The following is a 16418-nucleotide window of genomic DNA, read 5'->3' as shown; positions in this document are numbered from 1 at the left end:
ATTGTTTACAGACAGATTATTTCACTTATAATTCACTGTATCACAATTCCAGTGGGTCAGAAGTTTACATACAACTAAGTTGACTGTGCCTTTAAACAGTTTGGAAAATTCCAGAAAATGGTGTCATGGCTTTAGAAGCTTCTGATAGGCTAATTGACATGATTTGAGTCAATTGGAGGTGTACCTGTGGATGTATTTCAAGGCCTACCTTCAAACTCAGTGCCTCTTTGCTTGACATCATGGGAAAATCAAAAGATATCAGCCAAGATCTCAGAAAAGAGATCAAGTCTGGTTCATTCTTGGGAGCAATTTCCAAACGCCTGAAGGTACCACGTTCATCTGTACAAACAATAGTACGTAAGTATAAACATCATGGGACCACGCAGCCATCATACCGCTCAGGAAGGAGACGCCTTCTGTCTCCTAGAGATGAACGTACTTTGCTGCGAAAAGTGCAAATCCATCCCAGAACAACAGCAAAGGACCTTGTGAAGATGCTGGAGGAAACAGGTACAAAGTATCGATATCCACAGTAAAACGAGTCCTATACTGACATAACCTGAAAGGCCGCTCAGCAAGGAAGAAGCCACTGCTCCAAAACCGCCATAAAAAAGTCAGACTACATTTTGCAACAGCACATGGGTCCAAAGATTTTACTTTTTGTAGAAATATCCTCTGGTCTGATGAAACAAAATTAGAACTGCTTGCCCATAATGACCATCGTTATGTTTGGAGAAAAAAGCGGGAGGCTTGCAAGCCGAAGAACACCATCCCAACCGTGAAGTGCGGGGGTGGCAGCACCATGTTGTGGGGGTATTTTGCTGCAGGAGGGACTGGTGCACTCACAAACTGGAGTGGCCTCATGAGGCAGGACAATTATGTGGATATATTGAAGCAACATCATCATACAATTACGCAAATCATGAATGCTTTTAAAAATATCTATATATTTAATCCTTTCCAAATAAATGTTATATTTCCATGGAAATACATGGGTAGCCATGAGTAAGACACACACCCCTCCAATAGTGATCGACTATTGAGAATTGCTATGTGGCGCAATCGGGCGATGTAGGCTTGTACACAATCGCCCAACCTTAACACACACATACACCCACTCCCTCTGTGTGATTACAGTAGGCTAACGTATGTCAATGATTTTAGGAACAGCAGTAACATCACTGCCTAGCCAGTTGTAGCTCAATCTTGGGTGCAATGTTCACGTTCCCGCTCTGACTGTGTGGAGGCTCATTGATTTAACATTACTCTAGCCTACACGATACACCAGTACAGTAATCAAATATATAGTTGTCGGCTATATTAGCCATGACTTACCGTTCTTTGTGCAGCTTCAAATGTTGAACAAATTTGGAAATTGATGCGCCTCCGTCTGTAATTTTCTTCCTGCATGTTTTGCAAGTTGCAATCCGTTTTTTGTTGATACCGTGTCATCTTTATATCCAAAAATAATAATTTGGGGTATCATCTTTCCAAGGGCTCCATCTGAATTCGCCCGCCGATGTTCCTCTGCACTGCCACGCACAACTTTGTCTCAGCTGTTACAATTTGATTGGCTGCTGTCCGATTCAAACTGTAATCCATTATATGAAGAGTTGATGCAGTGCACACATTTTTTAATAGCATCATTTTTAATATTTGGGATTGGGGAGGGTATCAAGTCAGGTTGAGTCATAAGGATCAAGTCCAAGTCAAGTCACGAGTCATTGGTGTTAAAGACAAAGTCGAGTTGCAAGTCATCATATTTGTAACTCGAGTCTGACTCGAGTCCAAGTCATGTGACTCGAGTCCACACCTCTGCTAAATACTCTTTTGAAAGGATGATTCAAAAGAACATCTTAAAAGCCGCATAATGCATGAAACTGCAGTCTAACTTTTGTTCTCACAAAACGAAGGGTGAATTAAATCTTAGCTTGATTTAATCTTTTTTTTCTCTCAATAATATCCCTGGTAAAGTTCTGAGGGGTAGTTAATCCACAATGACTCTGTCAAATGCTCTCCATCAGGTAAGTCACCTCCCGGAATTTGCCGTACCAAACCTAATTACACATGATCTGATATAAAGGATTATTTTATATTGTGGAGGTATTCATATCATGTGTCTGTTTGTTTTAGCAAATCACCAAATTATAAAAAAAATCTAATTAACAATTAATTATAAAAATCTAATTAACATTATGATGATATTGCGCGGGATATACATTTTCATGAAGACTACGGCATTCATTATTTTTGTCTATGCATCGTATTTTCTAATGGTTATGATGAAACAAGACTCATGTGTCTGATGTGTTTGGTGAACAGAAGAGGCACGCTAATGCACAGAGCCCAGAGCAACTCCATTCGAGGAGGAGTGATGTCTTTTGGCAATCGATGTTAACATGTTACAAATCTTCAGCCTGCGTTTTCACTTCATTTGATCAAACGGGTTGGTGAAGGTTGGTGATTGACAATTCACAAGCTGTACAGCTGGTTGGAGTGAGAGAGCGGGTGAGAAAGAGAGAGAGAGAGAGAGAGAGAGAGAGAGGCGCTGACAGTGCACAAGACACCACTGAGTCTCTGCACGTCCATCTGGCACTTCGGGAACGCTCAAGCAAAAACTCAAAATATTTCTAAGATTTCAAGTAATATTTAAACACAGGTCTGGTTTAAGAGGCCCACATCGCAAGATTTCAACAGAACATCACAACAAGGGCCTAAAATAATATTCGAAAGACTCAAAATATTAAATGGAAAGTTTCACCTAAATTAATAGGCCCTCTGAGTAATGTGATTTTGTTTAAATACAGAATGGAGCCACGAAGCAGAGGATTTTCATTGTGGTCTCTGTTATTTTATCTGATATCTAATGTGACAAGCCATATGCCTAGGGGAGACTGGATGTCAGGGGTTTGGTGCAAGTTCACAGTGGGGAACCTAAGCTTTGACAAACTGAAGAGCTTACAGCCCTTGATCCAATTGTTATTGCATGACTGGGCAGCACATGTACACTGTGTTTGTCTTGAATCATAGCTCATATATTTGTGAATGTGAACATCAAAATAAATCGAGGTGACATGCATTCCCTAATAATATGACACATACACATCACACATTCTCAGTTTTGTGCACCCAGAGAACCTGACACACTCTGGGACTTACTGGGACTTTCCTGTGGGAGACCGGCTTCACAAGTTGACTTGCCCTCTATGAAGGAGACAAGGGTAAAACTATGACTCCCTCTGTCTGTTCTGAGGCTGAAAACCGACCAGACACCGTGCCAACTGCCAACCTCACCCCACTCCCCCCCCCCCCCCCCCCCCCCCCCTCTCAAATTTGACTATCTTGACACACTGTGTCTGTGAACAGCCTTGTACGCTGAAACCCTCCCCCCTTCTCACTCCCCCCTCCCTCTCTCTTTCTCTCCCCCTCTCCACCACGCTGCCACCTTGTTTTCCCTTAGCCGCCTATCTTTCCTGGACTAATGTGAGTCGACATTCTGTCACCAGAAACCTAAACTCAGCCACTGTACAATATGTCACCACAGTCAGGAATGCATGATATTCACAAGAGCCTCTCTGTCACTATCTATTCTAGTCTTATTTTAAGACTTTTGGGATCTTTGCCTTTCATGCTTCCCCTCCCACAGATGCTAACTCACTCTTGTCTCTCTCCCCTGATCCCTCTTGTCTCTCTCCCCCATCCCAAATTACGTGTAATTTATCATTCACTCATTTCGTGAACATGCACTCAACAGGGCAACAAATCGCTCACATTGCCAACCAACTCAGACATGTTTATATTTACTGTAGACTTTTGAGAACATTAGCCAACACTCTGCAAATGTTGAGTACAATTAGCACAGTTTTGGATTTTAAAGTGCCATTTCAAACAGTGATATGATGGTAAATGCTTTCCAGTAGACATATTACAAATAGCAGAGCGATATACAATGACAATGGTGCAGAAGCACTGCTAAGAAATAATCAGCCATCTCCTATCAGAACAATTTGGTGCACAATGATGATTTTTCTGAATATTTCTAGATCATTTGGAATGCTCATTCAGATCGTTCAGCAGGCCCTGTTATATTTGAAGAAAACAGTATCCTGGAAACACATTCACCCTGCTGAGTGCACACCTTGTGCTGACGCTCCTTCGCCGAGACACCTTGCAGTGTGCAATCTCACATTCTCTTGACACCGTGAAAAGTCGAGAGAGAGAAGCTTTATCTCTAGATTTAAAAAAATTCTAAGGTTAGCGCTCAGTCGCACCGTAGTTTCATGTTCCCCTTGTTATGCTGATATTAACACATATTTGCATGCATGTACCATTTTTCAACTAAATCCATTTTCTCCCAGAACTGTAGAGCTATGTGTTTTTTTTTTATCCAAACGGTGTGGTGAAAGCCTTGTAACGGCACCCACCACCATCAAGAAGACTTGTTTCAGACGTTCAGCCCCTGAGGCAGACCTTGAATGGGAACTTAATGATGCATTTATGAGAGGTCATTTTGGACTGCGAGTGAAAGTGATTTAATTAGTAAGGTACTAGGCCATTAACATTTGGCGCTCTTAACCTGAACCGCCACTCCCTAGAACGTCCACAGCATACTTTGTGTGTCAGAAGAAAGATGGGGATTAATGGTGGGAAGAAAGCCTTAGTTGAAGGTTGACGCAACCTTTACATGTGTAAGGTTGAGCGATCAGTCTTCATCTAAGAAAGGCCAATGATCTGTTAACCTACTCAGGTTAGACCTACGTCTAATAATCCATGCCTTTTGCGATCTCTCCTCCAGTGGAAAAACAGTTTGGGTAATGAAGTGAATGGGCAACCTAATTGAGAGTTGACTGGGTCTCTGGGTATGTTAAGAGGTCGGCAATCTGTCTCACTGTACAGAGGCCTTCTCATTAAATTAACCTAGTCGGCTTGGATTATGACAAATATTAATGACGCATAAAGAACCCGCAGTGAAATAAAAAAAACGGGCCAGTGAAATCGATGTGGCTTGGTTTCTGTGGATGGATAATAGTCGTAACCACCTGTAGGTTTCTGCTTCCCACGACGAGGCCCGCCTGGGCTAGCTAGAGTGATTCATGTTTCTATTTTTAGATCATTTCCCCCGCTTTACTTTATTTATTTATTTATTTCTAATTGAGAGAAGGCAAGGCAGAGAAGGCAGACGGGCAACACTGCCAACAGAAATACTTTGTCAGCAACTTGATTGCATTTACATGGTAGAATGGGTCCAAAGCTGGAGCAAATTATAAGGTCCTGAGCTGCAGGGCTCAGCAGAAACAACACAGACACTCTGAGACACACAGTGTGGTGAGCCTTTAACACCGTCATCATCAATATCATTATTAACTAAGCCCTCATATTATTACCAACAACCTTGATTGTTTAACCTCATCTATTTTCACTCCTCGTTCTTCCTTTTACCACAGTGATCCTTCGGCCCTATATTTAGCATCAAATGCCTTAATAGTTTTTCCAGTCTACGTCCATTTCTCTCCTTTCTATGAGTCACCACAGTGCACACACAAACCTGTTCTTCCCATCCTATTACATTTTGCTTTACAATCACCAACAAGCGTTCACCTAAACTTTAAGATACTTTTTCTAAACACTTAACACAGCAGCACACCTGCATCACACAACTGGCCAAAGAGTTAATTTTCTGCTCAAAACCGCATTTTGTTCATTAAATACCAACTCTACATTTCAAAATGCAAAAAAAACGTTCTCGGCATACACTAACTCTTCCAAAACACAGCAAACCCGACTCAATGTCTAATCATTCTGTCATAACACTAGCACATGTTTTCTATCCAAGGGGAAAACATAGCACCATGACTTTCAAAATACTAACAGTTGATGGCATTACAAAAACTGCATTACATTTCATGTATCAGTTCTACCTGCATACAATAGACAATATGAAATCCATTGTTTTTATAATTCAGTTTCCTTTTCCTGTAAACCACTCTACATTTTTTGGTTGAGTATCGAATGTGTGCATTTTGGCAACATAATATCAAAAGTGAATGAGTCCTCTTTACATTATATAATGTACAGTAGAAACAAATAGTAAGTGACAGAATTGCTGCAATAAAAGCTTTATTAGCAACATTAAATTGCTGCCAGTGATCAACAACACATCCAACATACATGACCTTTGGTTCAACAACATATCCAACATACATGGCCTTTGTTTCAACAACACATCCAACATACATGACCTTTGGTTCAACAACACATCCAACATACCTGACCATTGGTTCAACAACACATCCAACATACATGACCTTTGGTTCAACAACACATCCAACATACATGACCTTTGGATCAACAACACAACCAACATACATGGCCTTTGGATCAACAACACATCCAACGTACATGGCCTATGGTTCAACAACACATCCAACATACATGACCTTTGGTTCAACAACACAACCAACATACATGGCCTTTGGATCAACAACACATCCAACGTACATGGCCTATGGTTCAACAACACATCCAACATACATGACCTTTGGTTTGACAACACATCCAACATACATGACCTTTGATTCCAAATATGTAGTAATAAACAATTACGGTAAAAAAAGATACAGAAGGGAAAAAACACAAAAATGCACAGTCCTGTTCTAATCTATACCATCTTCAGCATTTGGCCACAGGTTCTCGTCCACATCCCATCTTATGTCGTCTCTCGCTATGCACCTTGGATAGAAATTCTTAGCCTGCCTCATCCACCCCTGGCAGTCTTCAGCTGAGATGTCTCTGCAGCCGTTATCCATTGCATCCAGGAGGGACATTTGGTCATGTGACCGACGATCATACACTTTCCACCTCCAGGCAGAAAACAATGTCCTCAATGGGGTTGAGGAAAGGTGAGTAGGGGGGGAGGAAAGGTGAGTAGGGGGGAGGAAAGGTGAGTAGGGGGGAGGTAAAGGTGAGTAGGGGGGGAGGAAAATTGGAAACCATTCTTGGATGGGCTGCAAACCAGTTTGTGATTCCATGTGAATGGTGGAATGCTACATTGTCCCATGCAATAAGAAATGTCCTCATGTTTCCTCCCACCTGTTCCCGAGCTCAGTGTTGTAGGGACCAATCTGGCATTTATGCAGGACCAAACCAGCACTCGAGACTGCAGCACACATTGTGATATTTCCTCTTCTCTGACCCGGCACATCAACAGTGGCCCTTTTCCATTGCATTGTCAGCAATGACCAATCCTACAATGACATGCTCTTAGTCTTCAATGAGGAGCTTTCCTCTTCCCCAGAGGGAAGAAGACGTTGCATACTTCAGAGGAACAAAAATACAGTATTTGCATTGGGATTGGTGGCCTACAGTTACTGTGGGACATACCAACAGTAATGATAGAAGAAGCCCTTGTGAAATGCACTACTTACTTGTTGGTTTGTTGAAAAATCCGGATAATGGAAGCCACGGTTGACCGTCTGAGATTAGGCTGGACTCTTTCACCAGCCTCTCTCAGTGATAGACCGTGGTATTATGCTGGACTCTTTCACCAGCCTCTCTCAGTGATATACCATGGTTTATCACATGGTCTATGATGGTGGCTCTTATTTCATCAGTGACAACAGCTCTTACTCTCCTTTGAACACCACCACACATTCTTACTGCTCTCCCCCTACCTCTCCTTCTCCCTTGTCCTGGTCCAACTACTCCTCTGCCTGGTCCAGCGACTCCTCTGCCTGGTCCAGCTACTCCTCTGCCTGGTCCAGCTACTCCTCTGCCTGGTCCAGCTACTCCTCTGCCTGGTCCAGCTACTCCTCTGCTTGTTCCAGCTACTCCTCTTCCTGGTCCAGCTACTCCTCTTCCTGGTCCAGCTACTCCTCTCCCTGGTCCAGCTACTCCTCTGCTTGTTTCAGCTACTCCTCTGCCTGGTCCAGCTACTCCTCTCCTTGGTCCAAATACTCCTCTGCCCGGTCCAGCTACTCCTCTGCTTGGTCCAACTACTCCTCTGCCTGGTCCAGCTACGCCTCTGCCTGGTCCAGCTACTCCTCTGCCTGGTCCAGCTACTCCTCTGCCTGGTCCAGCTACTCCTCTGCCTGGTCCAGCTACTCCTCTGCCTGGCCCAACTACTCTGCCTGGTCCAGCTACTCCTCTGCTTGGTCCAACTACTCCTCTGCTTGGTCCAACTACTCCTCTGCTTGGTCCAACTACTCCTCTGCCTGGTCCAGCTACTCTTCTGCCTGGTCCAGCTACTCCTCTCCATGGTCCAACTATTCCTTTCCCTTGTCCAGACATCATTTTTTCTCTCGCTGCTCCTCTGTGTTGTTCTGTATCCACCTTGAATAAAATCAATTCAAAGAGTTCCCTTTTTATTCTGTCTGTCCATGTAATTGAAATAACTTCAACACCTGGCTTTCTCTCCAATTGAGATTGGAATCAGCTGTGGTTGGTCTATTTTACACAACTTACAGTAATTCAGCTATTTCTCAATGTTTCAATGATCTGTTCATTCAAAGATGCTTATCAGCTGTTTCAATATAGCTTTTGAGCTGCTGTTGTTGCAGAAGTAGAGGTGTTATACTATATTTAAGGTTCTGAACATTAGGTCTTCATTTCTGGCATGCTGTGTGCAAGCATTTGTAAATAAGACAAGAAAGATCCATAGTATTGGTATTGGGTAAGCTTGTTTGTAAAGAAAATGTAATCTTTTTTGAAACCTGTTAATTGACTGCATATTCTGTGAAAACAACATGGTCCACAACAGACGGATGTTGTGCTAATTGTGTTTAGAGTTTTGAAAATGTGACTACAGATTGGACAAAAGGATGTTAGCGACTGTAAAAAGAAAACCTGTAATACCAATAGCCTTGATTGTTTTCACATTCTAAATCCTTTCCTCTTCTTTCTTTCCTTTCACGAACCACAAATGGACACACATACGTATCCCTCCCTTTAAACTAAAAATAGTAGCCATAGGGAGGGGAGACAGCAGGAACAGATGCTCAGTGTTATGGTCTCACATGTCTCAGTGAGGAGGCAGGCAGAGCCACCCCGACAACCTACTGAAAAGACTCCTCTTTACCTGAGGAGGCTGTCTCTCTCATTTGACTCTCTGACTGGCCGATGATCCCTCACATCACCTCACACCAAGCTTACACTGAGCACCGCCATACCTTTGTATTATAACTGAAATAATCTGTTCAAAGTTGTGGTATGAGTTGAATGTGAATAAGGATATCCATGATGGGGTTATGGCTCTATGAACACCCCCTACATTGGTGTAAAACAGATCCACGTAGAAAGTGAACATCCCCTTTCTCTAGCCAAAGCGTCCCGCTGACACAGCAGCTGTGTGTGTGTGTGTGTGTGTGTGTGTGTGTGTGTGTGTGTGTGTGTGTGTGTGTGTGTGTGTGTGTGTCGTGCCAACGCAGGTGGTTAGAGGGGGGCTGCTATGCCTGTGAGCAGAACAACAAATCCGGTACAGTGTACACCTGAGGAGCTGTCATTGTCATCATCAGCCATTTATAATGCATGAGAGAGACTGAGAGAAAGAGAGAGAGACAGAGAGGGAGAAAAGGGGAGAGAGAGAGAGTGACAGAGACACAGCGAGAGGAGGGGGGGGGGGGTTTGGGGACAGACACAGTATCAAAGTTCTAGGTGTGAATCTCCTTCAGATTATAACCCAGATCGCTCTCTCTCAGTCCTGAAGTTGCACTTGTCACGACCAGAAATCTCTCCTTCCACTCTACCCTCGTCCTCTCTCCCTCCCTCTTCACGCCCTGTATGGCCCAGCAGGTGTGTGTCCGGACACCTCCTCCAGAGAGCTCAAGGTGACACACATTTTAGTCAGGCTGCTTATGACTGGTTGTGGCCGTGTCCCCGGTCCTCACACAACGGGACAACAAGCCAACCTGGCCTCACGTCCTCCACCTACACTGCCAAAGCTCTAAACAAGAGCCCCTGAACAGAAGGTAAGCTATAGTACAAACACCAACACCACCTACCAACCCCCGGAGCCCTTTGTGGTTCTCTCAGAGAGAGACACTAATCTCCATACTCTGTTGTGTGTTATGTGTGGGGCTACTGGGAGCTAGCAAGAGCGGCAGGCAGGTTGACGAGGTTCCAGCTCTCTGACACAATCATTCATGGCTCATTGTATATGGTGTGTTTGGGGAGTGGAGCAGAGCAGAGAGAGTGCTGTTAGACGGCAGGGTTGGTATTTTTCTGCAGGGTCAGCAGAGGCTGGTGCCAAGCCAGCGTCACAGCGGATAAATCAATGAAACCCAATTAGACTCAGAGAAAAGCCAAGGTGAGAGGGAAATTGAATGGCACTAAAATGCACAGAGTTAGACTAAAAGTGATCCTCAACCCCTTTCCCTCAGTGGCAACTTTGTGAAAACGCAGAGATTAAATCAAACTTTTTTGGGGTTCACTAACACTAACACTATGAAACTATCCACAACCTAGCGCCAGCGAGGTGTTGTCATTGACCGGTAAATTGAGATATAGCGCTAGAAAAAGCCCAATGCAGCTTGTGATGTTTGAGAGCACACTGACACTGTCATAGAGTTCCTAGAGACAGTGTGGCTTGTGTTTTGTGTCACATGTGGGTGCAATGGCACAGCGCAGTGAGTCTGTTGTACATGCATGTGGGAGGTTTACGTTTGTCGCGTTCCTGCATCATAAAGGAGTGTAAGGTGTCATACCTCCATGCATTTTCATGTTTTGCCTCTGGGAAATCAAGGCATACACGCCGAAAAGGTGGTTTAGAAAGAGACATAAAACAAACACTCATTAAGATATTAGCTAACAGAGGGATGCTGAGACTCATTTAAAAAGTGAGCAACCTCAGTCTCAGCATCACTCTGTTACAGTGGAATTGCCCAGAGAGTACATTTGGTGCTGTGTTCACACTGAGTCCAAGAGTAAAGCAATATGATGCAGTATGTTTAATGATCACCTCGTGAGCTGGCCAAATGAGGAAACCTTTGCTCCAAGCAACCTGCCACTAACATCTGCTGTGTTGGAAGCATATGCCTTTCTTCTTTATGCCAGAGTTACATCTGAAACCAGGCTGCCTCAACCTTACATTATAAACCATGTCCAAATAGACACACACACTCATGCACACAAACACACACTCATACACACACACACACACACACACACACACACACACACACACACACACACACACACACACACACAAACACACAAACACACACCATGAGCGTTACAAACTCAATGTGATAGTTATCAGAAGATAATATCATAACACAACTGTAGTTGATATCCATCCTCTTTTGTGTTTGAAATGTTCAATCTTGTTGTGAGTAATGAGAGTCTATGTTATACTAATTGGAGAGAGTGAAGACAAGCCAATATCGGTGTTTCTGCGAAAGGTGGTTGGTAATGCCTGTCCCCGGGTACACTTCAAACAAGAGCACTGCAAAGAGCAACAATTCGCTATACACACAAAGTATGATACTCAGATAATGTAGCTCTGTTCTCAACGTACCCATAATTCAAGTGGAAAATATGGATGTGTTCTGAATTAATGAAAGAAAAACAGCATCGAAGCATATGTGATAACCTGCTGAGTATTCATGAAGCGTTTGAAATTGTTTGAAGATGTTATGCAGCAAATTGCAATTTCAAAGTATCTTAAAACGTAAAAAACAAAAACCCTGACATGCCATGGAAATGCCAGAATTGTCTGGATATGGGGTAGATTGGCCGTTACCTAACTCCCTCATTAAAAATGGCAACATAGTATGATCAAATCAACTGAACGTTGCGATGTAATGGAACCATTCTAATCAATAACCATGGTTTACATCCAATCTATCAATCCCTTATGGAATTTCACGTGAACTATCTATCCGTTCATCTCAACCATTGTCTTGTGTATTGGGAATGTGAGCGCTTTAATGGTTTTCATTAACCATACTTAGAAATTCTAGTCTCAAACTATGTCCTTTGAAAACAGGAGAAACAGGGGAAAACAAAGCCCTTTTTCAGTTTAATTTCTCATTTCTAATCTCATTACTTATGTGATTAAACTCCAGACCGTGTCTCATCAGTCCCAAAGTGTCTCCAGTCGAAAACCCTAAGCTCTGTCTCAGAGGAAGCCCAGTGAGACCGATGCAGCTGGGTGGACATCTTGGATCCGCCCAGCACCCTGACTATGGTATAAATCCATCGCGGGGCTTTGTTGCTCAGACAGGCTTATGGTCCCATCCTAAATCAGAGAGTCCAGACTTGCAAGGGATGACAGTCTGTCTCTTCACAGATCAATAGCAATGAGAGGGAATGGATTTCAATCCTCAAGATTCGAGAACTGCTCAGGTTCCAGCCAGAGAGCGAGACAGGTCCACAAGTATCATGCATATTTGAATGGCAAATGGAATATTGCACCCTTTAAGTGATGATGATGGCTTGGTCAATGTTGTTTATGACCAATGAGACCTGTTGCAGAGAGCTTCAGCGGGGACTAGCAGACCATGCATCACTTTGAGAGAGGTTGCATTCCCATTGTATGCAAATGGTTTGGGACAGGAGTTGGATATTTAATTTAGATCCTCAAGGACTTTTCTGTGTGTTTTGTGTGTGTGTGTGTGTGTGTGTGTGTGTGTGTGTGTGTGTGTGTGTGTGCGTTTGATGTGCATGCGCGAGTGTACACACATAATTCAGTCAGAATCCCCTTCATAGGCATCATGCCGAAAGGATTAGTATATGAAATAAGAAAAACGAATGCTCCAATAGCATTAAGATGGTTTCATTGAATTTACTTGGCTATTCTATTTGACCTGCTGGGTGCTGGGAGATCATGCTCTGTAAAAACACATTCTTGTCTCACTCTAAGAACTCACAGCAAAATAGCAGAGCCATTACTATTTTTTTTCATTTTGTGTTGGAGAGAGAAATAGAAACTTGTTCAAATGCTTTTCACTGCTCATGTCCTCTACTGTAGTGTAGAGCACAGTGTCAGTATATTCTGTCCTCGTGGACACTTTCAGACAGAAAAGTACAAATCGAATTCCTCCCGGATAGATTGTTCATACTGAAATGTCTCCCACTGATAGAATTAGTTCAGAAGCCCTTAAAGATAAATCCTACCTTCAAACACCAAAGTGTCAATGAATGAATGGATGACTGGATGAACAGATGAACGGATTAATGAATGAATGAGCAAAGAAACAAACAAATCAATGTATGATTAAGTGAAAACTAAAGCATTCAACAGTCAACGCTTGGCTGGATTGACCTGAAGAAATGATGGTGATGGAATGAATGTATGAATGAGCAAACAAACAAGTCAACAAACACTTTTCCTGCCACACGGGCCACCATTTAAATCAATAGCCATGGCTTTCATCTCTTAAGGACAGACACTGCTCTCCCTTGGTCAATCCTGAGTGGTCCTCCCTAATCAGCCAATCAATAGCTATTACACCCAAGTGCCATACGAGCACATAGCAGCAAGATTTGCACCCCCCCCCCCCCCCCCCCCCCACACACACACACACACACACACACACACCAAAGCAACATCTTGACATTGTTTGTGGACAAGGCAATGCTCTGATGTGCTGACACTTCTTTTCACAAGGAATTACGATGAACACTTGGTCGTACAGCCGAGAAAAATATGGCCCTAAAATACTTTGTGATTTTAAATGCAATTATTGGTTTTATCTCAGGACACACTGTAGACCATAAAAACGAGCCACAAATCCATCATAACCGGGTGTAATCATTCAAATATTTTGGCGACTGAAACATGGGGTGACCACTGGAGGCTCCTCAGTCGAGGAAGGAGAGGACCATCCTACTCAGTGAATATCAGAAATATAAAAATAGTCAAACATTGAAAAGTTATCTTTTTTTAGAAAGAACTATACTAAATATATTCACGTCAACTTTTCCCACAATTAGCAAAACCTTACACCTTACACACAAGGCTAGATTTGCACAACTGTAAGCACATTGTCAGCCTCACACTATTTGCAAAGCATTACACACAGTGATTTGCAAAACACTAAACACACTTGTATAAATCAGACACAGAAGTATATCATGATGTCACTTCCTTGCAATTCCAAAGCACTGACTGTCAAATTACCACACCTATGAGCCAATCTGTTAAACACAGCCATCAGGTGCACAAACACATGATTGCTAAATTGTAGACACACCAATCAGGTTTAAGCACTATAAAAATGCAGCAGGTAGGTTCACCTGCCTTCAACCAAACTGGAAGGAGTCAGAAGAAGAGTGAGGGTGAGAGGAGGAGTACACAGAGGAGGAGAAGGAGGTAGAGGTAGAGGAAGAGGCGGAGAAGGAGGTAGAGGCAGAGGCCGAGCCAGAGGTCGAGGAAAACCTGAAGCAGGAGGAGAACGTGCACAAAGAAGAGGACCAAACTTATCAAATGACATTCGTGCAACACTAGTGGACCATGTTGTGAACCACGGATTGACGCTGAGGGAGGCAGGAATGAGAGTTCAGCCAAATCTTAGCAGATATACAGTGGCATCTGTCATAAGGACTTTTCGACAGGAAAACAGGTAAAAGATCTGTCTACAGTTACAGTAATCAGCCGCTTATTGTATGCACCATATCAGCACTTGTGATACCCCTTCCTGTGACATTGTACAGTAAGTTACATGTATTATTCTCTACATAGGATTGAGGGTCGGGACAAACAAGGAGGAAGGTGGCCCATATTCACTCAAGAACAAGAGAGCGAGATAATAAACATGGTTTTGGCCAATAATGCTATCAGGCTCAGAGAACTACAAGCCAACATTATCGGTGACCATGCCATTTTCAATAATGTCCATCAGGTCTCTCAGTCAACACTGGCACGCATCCTGAAAAGACATCAGGTTCAAATGAAACAACTTTATCGAGTGCCTTTTGAGCGGAATTCTGAGAGGGTCAAACGGCTGCGGCATGAGTATGTGGAGGTTTGTATTGTTCACTTTAGCACTGTGATGTTGCATACTGCACACATTACTTTTTTACATTGACTGTATACTAGACCTATCGTGAACTACACAATCTTGTCTTTCACTGTATTTTAGGGAGTTTTGCAGATGGATGCTGAGGAAATCCTGCATGAATTCATATATATTGATGAGGCAGGGTTAAACCTCACAAAAGCAAGAAGGAGAGGCAGAAATATCATTGGCCACAGGGCTATAATCAATGTCCCAGGGCAACGTGGGGGTAACATCACCCTTTGCGCTGCCATTTCACAGCATGGGGTTGTCCTCCGTCATGCCAAAATGGGCCCTTACAACACACCTCACATTCTCGCATTTTTGGACCAATTGCACCACATCGTCACAGCAGGTAATGAAATGTACCAGATGCAATACACGGTCATCTGGGACAATGTCATTCCACCGCTCTGCTTTGGTCCAGAACTGGTTTCAACACCATCCACAGTTGACAGTACTATACCTTCCACCATACTCTCCGTTTCTAAACCCTATCGAAGAGTTTTTCTCTGCATGGCGGTGGAAGGTTTACGATCTCCAGCCCCAGGCTCAGGTACCCCTCATTCAGGCCATGGAGGACGCCTGTGACCAAGTCGACGCCGCAGCTGTGCAAGGATGCATTCGACATTCAAGACGGTTCTTCCCGCGTTGTCTTGCTAATGACTATATTGCTTGTGATGTTGATGAAATTCTCTGGCCAGATCCAGCTAGGCGACGAGATAATGTATAGTATGTTTACTGTAGTATTTTCTGTACAATATTGTCCGTTTTTTTTCAGATTATTTTATTTTTGTTGTTATTTACTGTAATTGTAACCTGTACTGGATACAGTATTTTACGTTTGTCTGTTTGCTGAGTTAACAGTGTTATGCACACTACTGTAGTAGCATGAAAACTGGGACATGTTTTGTTGTGATTCTCCATGTTGACATGTTGACTGATTTGGGTATATGGAGAAAAATAAATGATATCTTCCTCAGTCTGCAGCATTGTTCTTGTGTAGTGTTTGTATAGTTGCACTTTCTCTGTGTACTTCATTTACAGCACTCTAATCACTGACAATTAGACTTGCTAAACGTGTTTTAGGTTAGCAACAGCAGTGTAACTGATTCAAAAAGATTGAAGTCATATGAAATGTGTGTTTCGTATGGTAACAAAATATATTTTTTTATGAAGACGTGTATAGTTTTGACAAGTGTTCCATTTTGCAAATGATCTGAAGTGTTGTGCTACTTTGGTGTAGGGTTGTGCTAATTGTGTGTAGTGTTTTGACAAACCGGGCCTTGTTTTCAGAATTGTGCTTAAACAATTGAAAAAAACTGTAAAACACACTGTTTTGCGAAGGTCTCCAGTAGCATCAACCGCACCCTCTAGGGTAGGTCCATGGTGTAGCCACTTTTTTTACATCCTCCTCTGGGTACA

The sequence above is a fragment of the Oncorhynchus clarkii genome, chromosome 20, assembly GCF_045791955.1.
Source record: "Oncorhynchus clarkii lewisi isolate Uvic-CL-2024 chromosome 20, UVic_Ocla_1.0, whole genome shotgun sequence".
NCBI lineage: Eukaryota > Metazoa > Chordata > Actinopteri > Salmoniformes > Salmonidae > Oncorhynchus > Oncorhynchus clarkii.
This window is presented reverse-complemented; position numbering follows the sequence as displayed.